This window comes from Typopeltis vanoorti, chromosome 2, assembly GCF_054136105.1.
Source record: "Typopeltis vanoorti isolate ZY-2024b chromosome 2, IOZ_Tvanoo_1.0, whole genome shotgun sequence".
In the NCBI taxonomy this organism is placed as follows: Eukaryota; Metazoa; Arthropoda; class Arachnida; order Uropygi; family Thelyphonidae; genus Typopeltis; species Typopeltis vanoorti.
Genome location: NC_143550.1, coordinates 15316002 through 15333146, shown reverse-complemented (window position 1 = coordinate 15333146; position 17145 = coordinate 15316002). Strand labels below are relative to the sequence as shown.

The window sequence follows — 17145 nt, the reverse complement described above, 5'->3', positions numbered from 1 at the left end:
ACAGTCTTGCCTTTTCAAATGCAAAAGAGATCTCCCAGCTCACTTACTTTTACCTTCAATTAACACACATTAACAAAGATCAGGTCTCTCTGCTCAGACTGACATCTACCTCCAGCCTCTCCTGGCAAAAAGAAATCACATCAATAGCTTCCTCAGCATCCAAGAAACTAGATATTCTCTTTCATTCAAGATGCTATTTTACACCCAACAAACTTTTGACTACTGACTATATGAAAATCCCAAATCTGCCCATGCTCATGTTGAGATGGTGCACCTAAAACTTCCTTAAAAATCCTTGACACTGTCCAGAGGAGAGCAATGACCACTGGGACTCATTTAAAACAATTGTAGCGGATAACACAAGAAACTCAAGTGCTAAAGAATGCCAACTATTGTTGGTAGTTTTAAAGATACTTGTGACATAAGACTGAATGATAAATGTACGTAAACACAAGAAAGATATTTAATTAACCAAATATTTCGGTCTGGAAATAGCAGACCATCTTCAGTGGTATTACAAGAACAGTTTTAAAAAATACAAGCTAGAATACTAACAATGGATTGTTAAAAATAGTGATATAACATCACGTGGCGTGTTCTAAGTATAAAACAGAACATTTTGAAGTAGAGACATGATTGAAAAAAAAAAAAATTAATGAGTAATCTTGATTAGACTTTACCAGATTTTTGATATAGATATACAGTCATTATGATTCAGGTTGGGATGATGGAGTAAGGCCTCCACGCTTTCCTTGAACAAACGTTTGAACCTATAACGGGATCTATGTAAGAGGCGAGTCCTGGACCAAAAGAAGCTGTGGTCAGTTTCAATCCCGTGTTGAGCCACTTTTCAGGTTTGTTGTGAAGAATAGAGGATTGATGTTCTTGGATTGTTTTTTCAAGAGAACGTCCAGTCTGTCCAAAATAGGAAAGATCACAGTTGCAAGGAATTTGATAAACTCCAGGAAGAGATAAAGTTGAGCGTTTGTCTTTAGGAGAAGGAAAATGAGAATACAATTTGTTGATAGGTGAATACGTAGTTGTTAAATCATAATTCTTGCGATAGGTTCTGAAATACTGGAGATATAAGCAATAGGCACTCGACGTATTGAAACGTTGTTGTTTTGTGGAGGATTATAAGAATTGAGAAGATATTGAGTACTTTTTTTAGAAAAGCCATTGAGTTTCATGTGTTGTTGGATAGTAGAAAGTTCTTTCTGTAGATAATCAAAAGTAGAACAATTATTTATTTTTTTTTCCTTCCAAACTTCCTCCTTCCAACATATCTCCTTCTGAAATGAGACTTTAACAACTACGTATTTACCTATCAACAAATTGTATTCTCATTTTCCTTCTCCTAAAGACAAACGCTCAACTTTACCTCTTCCTGGAGTTTATCAAATTCATTGCAACTGTGATCTTTCCTATTTTGGACAGACTGGACGTTCTCTTGAAAAAAGAATCCAAGAACATCAATCCTCTATTCTTCACAACAAACCTGAAAAGTCTGGATTGGCTCAATACGGGATTGAAACTGACCATAGCATCTTTTGGTCCAGGACTCGCCTCTTACATAGATCCAGTTATAGGTTAAAAGGTTTGTTCAAGGAAAGCGTGGAGGCCTTACTCCATCGTCCCAACCTGAATCGTAATGACTGTATATCTATATCAAAAATCTGGGAAAGTCTAATCAAGATTACTCATTAATTTTTTTTTTTTTTCAATCATGTCTCTACTTCAAAATGTTCTGTTTTATACTTAGTGATATAACATCACGTGGCATGTTCTGTTTTTAACAACTATTGTTAGTATTCTAGCTTGTATTTTTTAAAACTGTTCTTGTAATACCACTGAAGATGGTCTGCTATTTCCAGACCGAAATATTTGGTTAATTAAATATCTTTCTTGTGTTTACGTGCATTTATCATTCAACTATTGTTGGATAAAGGGAAAGAAAACAAGTACAGGTAACCCTCGTATAATGCAATCTTATACAACGGCGTTTCGATATAACACGGTCTACAAATTGTAGAAACCCTTTATCTTTTCATGTATTTTTCACCGCGTGACTTAAAAATCAAATTTGTGTCTGCCCATATTGTGCATGTAGTTATAAGTGTTGAATTTATATTAGAGGAAATACACTTTAGCACATATCTACATTAATTGTTTACTGTATAAAGTGTTTATTGTTGAAAATTGTCTTCGCTTGCTGCCAGGAAAGCGCAGTAAAAATCATAGGTGTCTTAATCTCAAGCTGAACACTTTATTTTCTGGTGAGTTACATACAACATATGTAATGCTTTTTTTATGGAAACAATTTATTTTTATAGTAATGGCCACTTGGAGTGCTTTTGCGATATGGTTGAAAACGAAATTAGTGAATTAATTGGAGAAATAGATTTAAATTAGGAGGAATTGGTACAATCAATAGACAATGTTAAACCAAATGGCTGGGATAAGTTCTGATGAATCTGTTAAAGAATTTAGCAGCAGGATTGGACTTAGCAAGAAAGTTAGGAAGTTATTTTATGGATAATGATCCCTCAATGGAGCGCTCCGGAAAATTCACGAGATAATTGAATATTTGTTTAGCTCCATGTTATGAGCTTAATAAAAAATTGCAGCATAGTAGTAAGCAATAAGAACTATGCAAATAATATCCAAGAGATATCAAGTGATGATGATTAAAATATGCACTTTATTTTATTTTGCCTAAAACATTTATGCATTATGTGCAATGAAGTTTACATACAATTTGTAATAATCTTATAAGTTTATACTATGTTTTCTAAACTTACACAAATTACCTCAATTAAATAAATATATTTTGTTGAGTATATCATTATTGTTTTTTATTTTGGAACTAATCTGAAAACACACCCCAACTCCACATCACCAGAGTAAAGATCGGTTACTATCAACATAAGTCTGAATGGCAAAGAAATGGAGCTAGATGAGGAATTAGGTAAGTACCAGATCGACATAATAGGGATGACTGAAACAAAAAACACAAAAACTGGTGAGATCTTTCTGAGCAATAAATACAAAATGTTATATTCAGGGAATGACAATCAAGGAAAAGGAGTAGCCATAGTATTCAACACAAAATACGAGGTTAATCTTCTTGAATGGCAGGCTGTCTCAAGTAGAGTGATGTGGGCAAATATGAGAATGGGGAACTGGACAATGAGACTTATTTGTGCCTATGGTCCCACAGAAGGTTCTACTAAGGTAGAAGTGGAGGAATTTTTTGAGGCTTTAGAAAAAGCAACTGACACAATGAAAAAGGAAAAGTTGGTCCTTGTTGGGGATCTGAATAGCAGAGTAGGAAATGATTGTCAGACATACAAAAATGTTTTGTGAAAATTTGGAGTAAAGAGCAAAGCTAATAATAATGGCAAATACCTGTTGGGTTTCTGCTCAGGACTATGGACTGGTTATCACTAACACCATGTTCCAACATAAAAATGTGCACAAATTCACATGGAGAGAAGAGGCAAGGAATAAGAAAAGTCTCATTGACTATGTTATTGTTGATAGTGATGTTTTCTCCCTGGTGCAGGACACTAGAGTTTACAGAGGATTTGAAATTGGAAGCGATCACTATTTAGTCTTGAGCAGGATAAAATTGAATTTCATATTGAAAAGAATAACATATAAGAAAGTTTTAAAGCGAATAAAAGTTGAGCAGCTCTCAGATCTGAACTGTAGACTAAAATCCACAAAGATTATTGAAGAAAAAATGAAAGAGTTCGAGAACAGGAACCAAACCTTGGAGATTCAGTGGCAAGCCTTGAAGAAAACCCTGATTGATTCAGCCAGAGAGGCATGTGGTGAGGTTGTCTGCAAGGATAGAAAAATCAGAACTCCCTGGTGGACACAGGAAGTTAAAGAGGCAGTGAAGGAAAAAAAGAAATCATATCAAATGTTCCTGGCAAATAAGTCAGCTTTACTTCTCAGAGAATACAGAGACAAATGTAAGAAAGCAAAACACTGTGTAAAACTAGCTAAACAAAAGTCATGGGAGAACTTTGGCAAGAACATAGAAAATCAATATCAAGAAGGTGGTAAGATATTCTGGAGGTTGTTGAAGAAGCTTATAAATGGAGGAAAGAGTGCTGTAAAAGTAGTTAGAGATGATAAAGGTGACATGAAAACAGGAGAAAAAGATATCCTTGATGTATGGAGTAATTACTTCGAAAAACTGCTAAATGAAACAAGCAGTGATGACAGCACAGTGTTAAAAAACACTGACCAGGCATGCAGTCAGGAATACATATCCATATTTGAAGTAGAAAAAGCCATCAAAGGCTTGAAATGTGGAAAGGCAGCAGGAGTAGTTGATATTCGACCAGAAATGCTGAAGTATGGTGGTATAAGAATCTTACAGTGGCTACACTGCATAGTTCAGAAAGTCTGGACAGAGGGACGAATTCCCGATGATTGGAGTAGAGCTCTAATAGTGCTCATATATAAAAAGGGAAATAAAATTGAATGTGAGAATTACAGAGGTATTTCTCTACTGAGTGTTCCTGGCAAGATCTATGCAAGTATACTTGAGAAACGGTTGAGAAGAATTGTGGAAGAAAAGCTTGGTGAAGAACAAGCTGGATTCAGGCCAAATAGAGGCTTTCAGGGTGAGATCTTCACTTTACGACAAATAGTCGAGAAAGCATGGGAATATAACAAAGATCTCTATTTAAGTTTTGTCTGTCTGGAAAAGGCATACATATGATAAGGTGCCAAGAGAGAAGCTATTCAATACGCTACAGTTATATGGTGTTAATGGGGCATTATATCAAACAATACTTAGTCTGTATTTGAGTTGTAAGTCTGCAGTTAGAATTGAAGGAAGTACAGGAGATGGTTTAATGTTAAATCTGGTGTGAGACAAGGATGTACATTATCTCCTCTGTTATTCATTATCTATATGGATCACATTATGAAGGAAAGTGGTATTAAAAATGATATCAGAATCTGAGATGTTAATACTTCTAAATAAATCCACTACAAGTCTGCAAGATTCCCTGACTAAATTGAATAACTTTGTAATAGAAATGGTATGAAGGTCAGTAACTGTGTTGTGAACGGGGAACCCATGGAACAAGTAAAACATTTCAGCTATTTAGGCACGATTTTTAGTGAAGATGGTAAATTAAATATGAAAATAGACAACAGAATCAAGAAAGCTGGTATGGTAGGAAGTCAATTGAATAAGAGAGAAATTAGTCGGAACACTAAATTAGCTGTATACAAGACAGTGTTCAAACCAGTTTTAACTTATGGATCTGAGAGCTGGGTCAGAAGTAAACACTTGATCAAAGACTAGAGACCACAGATATGAGAGTCCTGAGAAAGATTAGAGGCACGAACAGATGGCATCAATGGCAATATCATATTAAAAATGAGGATATTAGGAAAGAACTTGACATTGTCAGCATCCAGGAATGCGTTTGCAGAGCTAATCTCAGGTGGTATGGTCACTTAAACAGAATGGGTGAGGATAGATTAGCAAAACAAGTGTTCTCTGCCAGGTTGACAGGAAAATGACTCAGAGGAAGTCCAAGATATAGGTGGATTGATACAGTACAATGTGCCTTAGACGATAGAAATATAAGATCTGATAATGATAATATTGGAGTCTTGACAAATAATAGACTGATTTGGAGGAAAATTGTAGATAGGAAGTTAGTAATGGTGTAAATTTTTCATGTAGTACTATCATATCCTGTACATGTCAGGAATTTGATGATGATGTCATTATTGTTTATATATAATTAAAAAAAAAACGATTTCGGAACATAACCCTACTTTTTCTATGTGATCTAAGTCTCACATAACACGATTTATATAATACAGCATTTCTATGAAACCTAACATCCACATTATATGAGGGTTATCTGTATTAATTAGATCTTAATATGACTGTCTAACAGATTTTTTGTAAATTGATAAAGCCATACTTGTTGAGGTTTGGAGCTGCTGCTGATTCCAAAAACAATCTCTGACTTATAATTACTTCTGTGTAGCACTTGTTTTCTTCCATTTGATCCTGTGTGAAAGGGTATCCAAGACCCAATAGTGCCAAATATATTTTTTCTGTTCTCCAAGGTGAATGTCAACAGTTCTTCCTGTCAGTCCATAGTAAGCTAGTCACTTCATATACTTCTGGATGTGATAAAAAAAAAGAGTTGCCAATTTTACATATGGTTTAAATACAGTGCATAGCTTATATTTATTAAATACTGTAGATATCTTTTCAGATGTGCCTTGAATGTATGGGATGTAACAGTTTTGCTGGAGTCTTGTGCAACAGGCAATGCTGATTTCTGGGGAGCATTTTAGTATTTTTTCTATTTTATGGGGTTTATAGCCATTGGCTAAGAAAGTGTGATACAAGTGAATAAGTTCCGTGGTAAGAGCATTGTCATTGACAGTTCTGGCTCTGAGAGTTAGCATTTTTAGGATAGGATACTGTTGAGCTGGATGATGGTGTGAATTTTTTACTCATAAAAATATATTAAGCCAACTACATAAACATTACTTATTTAAACTTTTACGTGATAATCAGTTTAATTTATAATTTTCAGAATTGGAAAATAAAAAACTAGTATATAGCTTTATATTTTAGTTTTGCATTTAGAATAGTTGAATGATTTCTCTTATTATTAGAATATTATTATATTCAATTCGAATTCACATAATATTATTGCCACATAACTAATTCGAATAACTAAAAATTAAGATATGCAGTTATGTACCAGTTTTGAGTTGGTATTGAGTAGCCTTCCATGGTGAGTTTTGTAACTCCATGAAAGTGTCATATAATAATAATAGCTTTCATTTTATTATGTTAATCCTCTCACAAAAGACAGTAAATCTAAAGTAAGTTACCTTGGATGCACTAAGGGTTACGATAATCCAGAAACTATGCCCTAAATGTCATATTTGCAAACCACTTTTATCCTCTAATAAGCAGGGTGGTAGTCTTGTATTGGTTGTTGAAATTCATCTATCATTTAAAAACATACAAACATATATACTCACAGTATGATTCAAAATCCACACCCTGTTAGTTGGAGAGAAGAGATGCTACCTACCCACTTTCAGCCTCCAATAAGCAGGGTGGTAGTCTTGTATTGGTTGATGAAATTTGTCTACCATTTAAAAACATACACAAACATATATACTCACAGTACAATTCAAAACCCACAACCTTGTTAGTTGGCGAGAAGAGATGCTACCTACTTGACTAGGACAACATATATATATTTATAATTATTTATAATAAAGAATTCAGGAAATAAGTGATTCCACTGCCAGTTGTGAGACCCCCCCCCCCCAATCTGCTTATTAGAGGTCCTATATAGCTTTGAAAATGGTTTATCTCTAGAGAAGGATTCCCATTATCTAACCCTTAGTCCAACCACAATATTAATGTTTACAGCCTGGAATCACATAAAAAAATTCTATACCATCATTCTTTCAGTTAAAGCCAAAAATCAAATGAGCAAAATACTCACCTGATTTGGAAATCATTTTGGAAAACATTCCAACATCATCCAAGGACTTATCCCACGATGACTCCTTGGAGATGTCACCAACTTTTCATCTGCATATGGTCAAGCATGTTAATCTTAAAACTAAATTTGGAAGACTAAGAGTTGTTCAGTGCCCCAACCGAGAATGCATCCTTTGAAGAATAAAGTTTTACAGTCTGCATGATAAGATCTTGATGATGACACATGGTAATGAGCGCATACTTCTCATGAGTGACTTCAATGCTAAAGTTGGTACAAATAATGAGGGGCTGGAGAATGTAATGGGCAAGCATGGTTTGGGAGAGAGAAATGTAAATAGTGAATTGTTGGTTGAACTGTGTGTCAAATATAACCTAGTAATAAGTGGCAATCTTCCAGCATAAGAGAATATATAAAAGTAACCTGGGCGTCACCAGATGGCAAATCACAGAAACAAACAGATCATATTACCATCAGCCAAAGGTGCAAGAAAATGTTATTAGATGTCCGAAATAAAAGAAGTGCTGATATTGGCTCAGGTCATTGCCTAATAATATCTATGCAGTTATATATTTGAAAAAATCATCAGGAGTAAACATTTAGCAGACAGAAATTTGACATTACAAAATGCTGAAGTCTGCAATGAGTTTAAAATAAAGTTAAGGGAAAATATGGATAGTAATTTTCGAGGAAAGAATATAAGGAATGATGATATATAGGTTAAATTGAAAAAGGTAAAAAAAAAAGTCCTCAATGATATGCTAAAAGAAAGAAAGAAGAATGGTTATCGATTGAAACTTGGAGACTAGTAGATGAAAGAAAAAAAATTAAATCTGAAATTATGTGCAAGAAATACTCCCCAAAAGGAAAATGAACTTAATAAAAAAGTTAAGAGAAGTGTTAGAAAAGATGAATGGCAATGGTTTGAAGAACTGGCATCAAGGGCACAACAAGCTGCAGACAAGTATAAGGGTAGAGAGTTACACGGTATTATAAGAAGACTTTCTGGAGAAGCCATGCAAAAGAATGTCCCAGTGAAGGATCTCAATTGAAAAATTCAAGTGTCAACAGAAGAACAATCGGAAAGGTGGAGACAACATTTCAGTCAATCTCAAACAATAGCAGTGACAGAATACAAACAGAAATAAATAAAAAAAGGTGTAGATGAATTAAAAATTGATACTACCAGCCCATCATCTAAATTGGAGATTAAAAAAAAATCTATCAGAAAAATGGGAAAGCGGCAGGACATGATGGTTTCACGGCAGAGGTTCTAAAATCTGACACGACAACAATCACAGATATGCTCTACCCATTATTCCAAGATATCTGAGTAAAAGCAGCATTCCCTAGTGATTGGAATACAGGAATAATAGTAAAAATACCAAAGAAATGAGATCTAGAAAACTAATAATTGGAGGGGCATAAATCTGCTGTGTGGAATTAGCAAAATTTTCTGCGAAATTATTCTTTCAAGGATCTTTAATTTAATATTTTAGATTAGGGCATGAGAAGAGAGCAGTCTGATTTTAGGCCAAATAGATCACATATAGACCACATTAACACCTTAAGAATAATAATCGAACAGTCAGGTGAATTTAACTCTCCTTTATATTTAGGCCGAGTGGTTAGCGTATCTGCTCTCCAGCCCAAATTTAGGCTGAGTGGTTAGCGTATCTGCTCTCCAGCCCAAAGGCTGAGAGTTCAAATCCCACCGTGGGCATGTATGTTTGTGATTATCTGTGGAAAAACTAGTGGTGGTGGTCGGCGGTAGATGGCATTGGCATAGTTGCAGTCAGTTGGTGGATTGAGTGATGGAGATGGATAACAGTAGAGTAGGTGCCCTCCCTCCCTCGATGGATATCATCCACATTTCATAATCCACAAACAATACAGTAACGAGGGTATGAAGCGCCTGTGGCAAGTGTCTAACTTGCGCCCTCCCAACCCAAAAATTTTGAAAAATTTAACAAGTTAAATTTTACTAAATGCAATATGTTAAATACTTACTATTAACCCCATCAAAATGAGTCGCAGTGTGTTGCAAAATTTGTGTGTCTAAAGCGGCATATTGCCAAAATTTAAAAATACAATATAAAATAGCAGACTTTTATATCTATTTATTTTTATTTTTATGTTTTTGCACCCCATGGCAGGCGCCTCTTTTGTCACGCCCTCATTATGGCACTGTCCACAAACAGCACATATTTGCTGTTTGCGAATTATGAAAAAGCCTTTGATTCCATTGCTAGACATTGTGTGTGGAATGCACTTCAAAACAAAGGAATGCCACAGAAGATAATAAACCTCATACAGGAAGGATATAACAAATTCCATTGTCAGGTTGCAAGATGGATATCTGTCACAACCCTTTCAAACTGTATCTAGAGTGCAACAAGGATGTCTACTTTCTTATTTATACTGGTGCTAGATCAAGTTCTAGAACAGACAGCAATGAAACATGGCAAATAAATAAAACTTGGGGTGATCTAGACTATGCAGATGATTTTTGTCTAATTGCTCACAGATATCCAAAAACAAACTAACCACATTACAAGAAGAATCACTGAAAGTTAGTTTGAAAATAAATACAAACAAAACAAAAGAAATGAGAATCAACGTAAACAGGAAATGGAAAAATCAAAACTGCTTCGCATTTTACATATCTCGAGTGGTGTGTTTTATCTGCAGATGGAGGAGTAACTAGAGATGTTGATAGGATTCAAAAGGCAAGAAGTGCATATGCTAAACATAATAGAGTATAGAAAATGAAAAATATTCACACAGATACAAAATTAAAAATATTTAATGCATGTATTAAATCATTTCTTTTATATGGATGCAAAACATGGCTGGTTTCAAAGGAAATACAAAAATAAATTCCAAGCATTCATAAACTGATGATCTGCATAAGCATACTTCGAATTTGGTGGCCACAAATTATTATTAATGAAGACCTCTGGAAAAGAACAAATAAGCAAACAGTCAATCTTGAAATCGGAAAACGAAAATTTAGATGCATCACGCAGCCCTGGAATGGAATCCACAAGGAAAGAGAAAGTGTGGCCATTCTAAAAATACATGGAGATCAACTTTAATAGAATGTGAGAAGAGTTTGGCTGAACTAAGACCAATAGCAAAGATAAGGAACCGATGGAAAGCATTTACAGACTGCTGGTGTTCTTGATGAAATCTGGGAAAGAAAATAGGGAATGGTCAAATATCTCCACTCAAACCATTTGCAATCATATTCAGTAATGCAATATTCACAATATTTAATGTAAAAGAATACATCGGTAGAGCCATGCCATACACTACTTATCCCTTTTCTGCTGGACATTATTCCATATATGATTAGTTAGCTATTATATGGCTGGTCTCTTATCATATCCATTTCTCAATTTCAATATGTCTTTCAAGCTTGAAAATAAAATGAATATATATCTCTCAAAACGTCTATCAACATCTGTCATTTGATTATAATTTATTATTTATGTGCAACTCCCACCCAAAATAGATTATAATCCTGTAGTCCATAGGTGAGCTAAGACTTTATATATATATATACAGTAAAACCTCGATATAACAGACTAATTTGGGGGGGGGGGGTCGTTAAATCCAAAAGTCTGTTATATGATATAATAAAGTAGATTTTCCGAATGTATCAGCCAGCACGTGTTAAAATTGCCGCAGAAAATCACGCCACATGACAATAGAACCAATTACAGCGCGATTGGTGTGATCACATGCTAATCATTCGCTGAACATGTTTTATGAGCGGCGACTCATTTATGTCGGATGTTTTTCCAACATATGATGGCCTGTTCACCAAAATTTGTTAAAAAAGAACAGGAAATTAATAACAAAAAAAACCCTGTTAATTTAATTATAAACAAATCATGGTTAAAAGCATTTTAAAATTAACATGTTAATTTTCACGTGACATACGGACTGGAAATTTTGTCTGTTAAATCCAAAGTCTAAAATCGAGGATTTACTGTATATATATATATAAATTTTTATATATGATCCAGAAATCATGCTCTAAAGACAAAACATGGAACTTTTTTAACCGCTTCAGTCGTCCAGTAAATAGGATCATGGTCTCATGCCAGACAAAGAAATTCACCCCCAACCTCAAGATATTTGAGTAGATAGCTGGGAGTTGTGGCAGTCTGTAATTCAGCTGGTTGGAGGCTTGAACTGGTGGATGGTTTGAGGACTGGAGTTTTGTAATGTTCCTAATGATTGGATGTCCACACTAAGCACAGCATCAATATGATGATTTCGAGAGCGCTCAGTTACCTGGTTGACTAATGAGAAGCTAATCAGCCCATGGAAGAAATGCAGTAGGCAAAAGCTTCTGTATCATGAAGTAATGGAATGTTTGTGAATAAGTGTTGTGCAACAGCTAGCTCAATATAACCGCATCCAATTCTTTGGAAGGATATGATGTTTTTCGTTGGAGATAGAAAGGACAAGAAGGAATGATAGCAGGTAAATTATGTCTGCACAAAGTGGAGATCTGAGATGTAAATAGTAGCAATGATTTTGAGTCAGTATGGTGTGAGGTGGACAGGAAGAGATATTTAGTCAGATACTGCTATAGGCCAATGAATGTGGAGGATAATGATGAACTGTATAAGCAACTCAGGTTAGTGAAAGGTTATTTTAATAATGGCAGCATAGAAGAGATGGTATTTAGGAATATGGAAATTGAATTTCTTGAGAGACAACTATCTTAGACAGTATGTAAAGGAGAGCACACGAGGATCAAGAGTTTTAGATGTAATCATTTCATTAGAGAATGTGATTGTAAGTGGGGTTTGCACTTCCCTCCAGTTGGTAAAAGTGATCACCAGCATTGTAGCTAGCCATGAAGACTCTGTGAGGAAAGAATATATGTGGAATTACAAGGTTTGTGATTATGAAAGCTCAGGAGACAGCTTGGGACTATAGCATGAAATGAGGCATTAAGCAAGAAGATAAAAGCTGCCTGGAAATTGACCACAAAGATATTTAACATCAATGTGCAAATGTATTCTGAAGGTCAAAAGAGTGAATAAAGTAGGTGTCAAATGGATAGATGAAGAGATTAATGGATGAAATTCGGAAGTAGAGGATACTCTGGAGGCAGCACAAGATGAATAATAGAAGCAATCAATTGTATGAGAAGTATTATAAAAGAACAAACCAGGAAGGTGACTCACAGTCGGTAAGAACAACAAAACTATATGAACAGAAATTAGCAAATTAGGCCAAGAAAAACACTACAGTTTTTCAGATATGTGACAAGTAGAAGGAAGAATAGTTATGATTCAGATATGTGACAAGTAGAAGGAAGAATAGTTATGCTAAGATAATGTTAATGGTAGAATGGTAACTGCTGCAGAAGCTGTTGAGAAACTTCAGTGTAGAAGAAATAGGAGAGAAAGGCTTAATTGTGAGCGAGCAGGAGGTATATAAGAAGAAAATAATGTTCCAGGGAATTGGTAGTATAGGTCCCAGTAGTGTGAAAAAAAAAGGAAAAAAAAAAGGTAAAATTGTTCCACTGCATAAAGGTGTGTGATAAGGCTGTGGCTACAAATTATAGGCCAATCTATATAAATGGAGTTGTCGTTAAGGTACTGGAGAGATTAGTGAGAAACAGGATACAGAGATAGGTTGATAACAGCATTCTCTGGCATGCAGAAAGAAGGCCTCATATGGATTATTGTGCATAGATTTGGTGACAAGATGTCAGAAAAGATTCACCAAAGTAGGAACTGTCTTTGGAATGTGGAGTATGAAGACAGTTTGGAAGAATATAATTAGCAAATAGGACAATTGGGGGAGTATAATTGAGACATAGTGGTTAGGGATTGTTACCAGGAAGAAATTTTTCATAGAATGTGAGTGTGGAGGTAGAACAGACCATCCCTGAATACTGTGTAAGGAGGGCATGAGCAAATGAATGAAGAGAAAGTGGTTGATTAGTGGAATGCATTGCCTAAGCGTGTTGTGAATATAGATACATTGGCATGGTTTGGATGAGGTTTGTGTGCGATAGTCTCTGACTATGGAGATCAGAGTTTATAATATTTACAAGCATCCATGCTAAAGTGGGATTGGAATCCATGGCCTATTTGTTAAACAGCACAGATGCTAATCACACATACCAATCAAGAAGCTATATATAAAAAAACTGTATAAATATTTTATCTTTAAGATACTAGAGAAAATATGAAAAAAATTAGGGTAGTAAGGGTAACTTAGAAACACAGTGACCTGGACAAAGATCACTGCACTTTCTTCTTATGGTAGGAGTACTGTGCATGAAGAGGTGCTTCATAATTTTGTGCTATACAAATTACAGAAAATTTTATAAAGATGAGAGCAAGTAGAATAACACTATAACTAAACATAAGAATTTTGATGGATCAATGTTCCAGGAAAAAAATTCTGAATAATGAATTCAGAGACCAGAAGTGAGAAACTGCAATTATGCTCTTATTCTTCCAACAGTCTTTAACCAAGGGTTCTTTCATTTGCCTATCTAAGATTACTAATAATACTTTCAGATTTTCTTTCTTTTTAAGAACCAACTTAAAAAACATAAATCTCCATGACATGATTTTTTGTAAAACATTTTTGATTCTTTGTAAATAATGAACTGTTCTGCACTGTTTAGCATATAAATTTTAACTATCATTTCATCAATGCTTATTACCATAAAGAATGGAATAGGATGTGGGATTAAAAAAACATTGTACACCTAAAATTATTACTTTTAATATAGCAAACATTTTAGACTAAGAAAATATCAGCTAAATAAATTAACTTCTCTGTTATTCTTTGTTTTGTCTGATAAAACCTGAAATCAGTATGAAATGAAAGTAATGATGATTTTACACAAAAACAATGACCAGCTGAGGCAACATTTTGTAGATATTGCTGCTTATCAAAAGCATTCATTGTGCAACTTTTAAGCAATCTCATCTTATTAATACTCTAAAGCACAGTGATAACTTTTAATCATTTACTGTACTGAATATTTAAATTCAAGTTATAAATTATATTAAGGGGGGGTACTTAATGGTCAAAGCTGTATAACCGAGAGGAGACCTACACATAGCCATTAAAGGAATGCAGAGAACCAACCAGGCTTCTGACCTAATGTCTGATCCTCACCTTCTTGTCGTGCACCCTGTTAGGTATCTACCTGGATATTGAACAAACAAGAATGGGGCAGTTTGCGATTTAGCCAACCAAACTTTATTCTTATTGTCTTAATCTGCAATGTAAAATGATGATGCAACATGACAGAATTTCATGCCAGCTGGGGCATCACCCAGTTGTTTTCTCCAGGGAACTAGTATGAACAAGCAAAAAATCAGCTACTGGAATAAATCTTGAAATGTATCCCAGCTCAACATCACCAGAATTCAAGATAAGTACTATCAACATAAGAAGCCTGAATGGCAAAGAAATGGAACTAGCAGAAGAATTGTACCAGAAATACCAGATCATAATAGGGGTAACTGAAACAAAAAAGACAAAAACTGGTGAAATTTTTCTAGGCAATAACAATCAGGGAAAAGGAGGACTAAATAAGAGGCTAATCATCTTGAATGGCAGGCAATATCAGAATGGGGAACTGGACAATGAGACATATTCCACAGAAGGTTCTACTAAGGTAGAAGTTGGTGAATTTTTTTGAGGCTTTAGAAAAAGCAACTGAAAAAGTGAAAAAGGAAAAGTTGGTCTTTGTTGGAGATCTAAATAACAGTGAGACTTATTTGTGCCTATGAACCCACAAAAGGTTCTACTATGGTAGAATGAAGCAATTTTTTGAGGCTTTAAAGAAAGCAGCTGACACAATGAAAAAGGAAAAGTTGGTCCTTGTTGGAGATCTAAATAGCAGAATGATTGCCAGACATACAAACATATTTTGGGAAAATTAGAAGAAAAGAGTAAAGCTAATAATAGTGACAAATACCTATTAGATTTCTGCTCAAATCATGGACTGGTTATTACTAACACAATGTTCCAACATAAAAATGTGCATAAATTCACATGGAGAGAAGAATGTTAGAATCCTGAATGGAGGATTTTCTAAGAAGTTGTTCATTCAGAATCTAACATGAAAATTCTAGCTAATTTAAAATAATACCTGCACACCAGCAGAAAGTAATAAGACTTTGTTTGTTGTATAAGAGAATGCATATTAATATGCGAATTGTATTAGAAACATTTGTAGTCAAAAACGGAAAAAAACTAAACTAGAGAATTGTGTACAAATTAATGATTCCATGTAAAAGAAATAGGTTAAATTTGTGTCCTTATTAAGCTGTCTCAAATAACGTAAGTCGACAGACAGGTCATGAGTAACAGGCAAAGGTCGCGTCTGAAACGCACATATCGGTCGTAATGCCGGAGGCTATAGGGTACGCAGAAAATAATGTAAGCGCTCTTTCCTCGAAGATAGCACCTAACAGCAATAGGGATCATCTTAAGGGCATTAAAACTAAGGGTCATACGAAAAAAAAGAATACAGCAAAAAAGAGGGTGCTGCAACATAGAATATAAGGCAATGCATGCCATATTGAGAAGCTTTTTGTTCTGGATTTTATCTAGGATTCTTGACTGGTGGTCAGAGAAAGGTTCTATGATGTCGGACAGTGGGCCGTTTTCCAAATTATGCTGAACAAGATTCCACGCAGAACCGTACGCGAATCATCAGCCTGTGCAGAAATCATGCCAATTGCTGGATGTCCCATCGGAAAGGAGCAGAGATAGCCGATGGAAGGATGACCAGAACAACACGTTAGTTAATAGACCTTCAGAAAGAACTGGGTAATGTAGAGATATGTGTTATATGTTACGGAAGTGATAGAAGATTGAAATTTATGTTTGATTAAGTAATGTGGACAATCCTTTAGAGAACTTGGATAAGATTTCGTATTTGAGACAGCAAAATTCTGTTGGACAAAGAATTGTCAGGAACGAATCTAATTGTATGTGACTGAAGTAATAAGTGTATTTTGATTAGTAGATAACCTTAACTGAGAAAGCAACAAGTTGTATAGTATGTACTCTATGAATAGCATGCATGAGAGAATCTTAATTTAGTGTAATATTGTCATGGCTTTCTATTGTTCTGTGTGATTAACAATTTGATCTGTCTAGGTGAACGTGATTAATTTAGAATTGTGAGATTTAACTTAGCAAGATATTTAGAAGTTTTAGTAATTTGACTCAATTTCGTTGTAATTGTAATTTAGTTCCAATAAACATGTTTTATTGCATATGCCTGAGTCATGCCTGAATTCAAGACATCAAACTACCATTTATAAAATTAGAACCATAGCGGGAGAAATTTTAGATATATATGTTTAAGTAATAGATCATTGGTCATGACTGCAAAGTACCGATATCTATTTAAGTGTGTGTTAGAGTGTATGCCAGTGAATCTAGGAATATTTCTCTGAACTTGAATAAAATTCCTGTTATAGGATACTGGCTGAGCAGTATAAATATAAATTTGCTAGTATCTGAAAAGGAAATATCCCTAGGTGGAATCTAGTTAGGCTACACACAAGAAAAGATAATAAAGAACTGAAGGAAGTATGAAAATAGAGAG

General features: G+C 34.8%; 1 non-coding gene across 1 annotated transcript; it reads left to right on the top strand.

The window, feature by feature from the left end:
* The first annotated feature begins 11680 nt into the window (after positions 1 to 11680).
* On the top strand, positions 11681 to 11964 carry LOC150108840 (signal recognition particle RNA). Its single transcript, XR_016550566.1, has one exon.
* The last annotated feature ends 5181 nt before the right edge of the window (positions 11965 to 17145 follow it).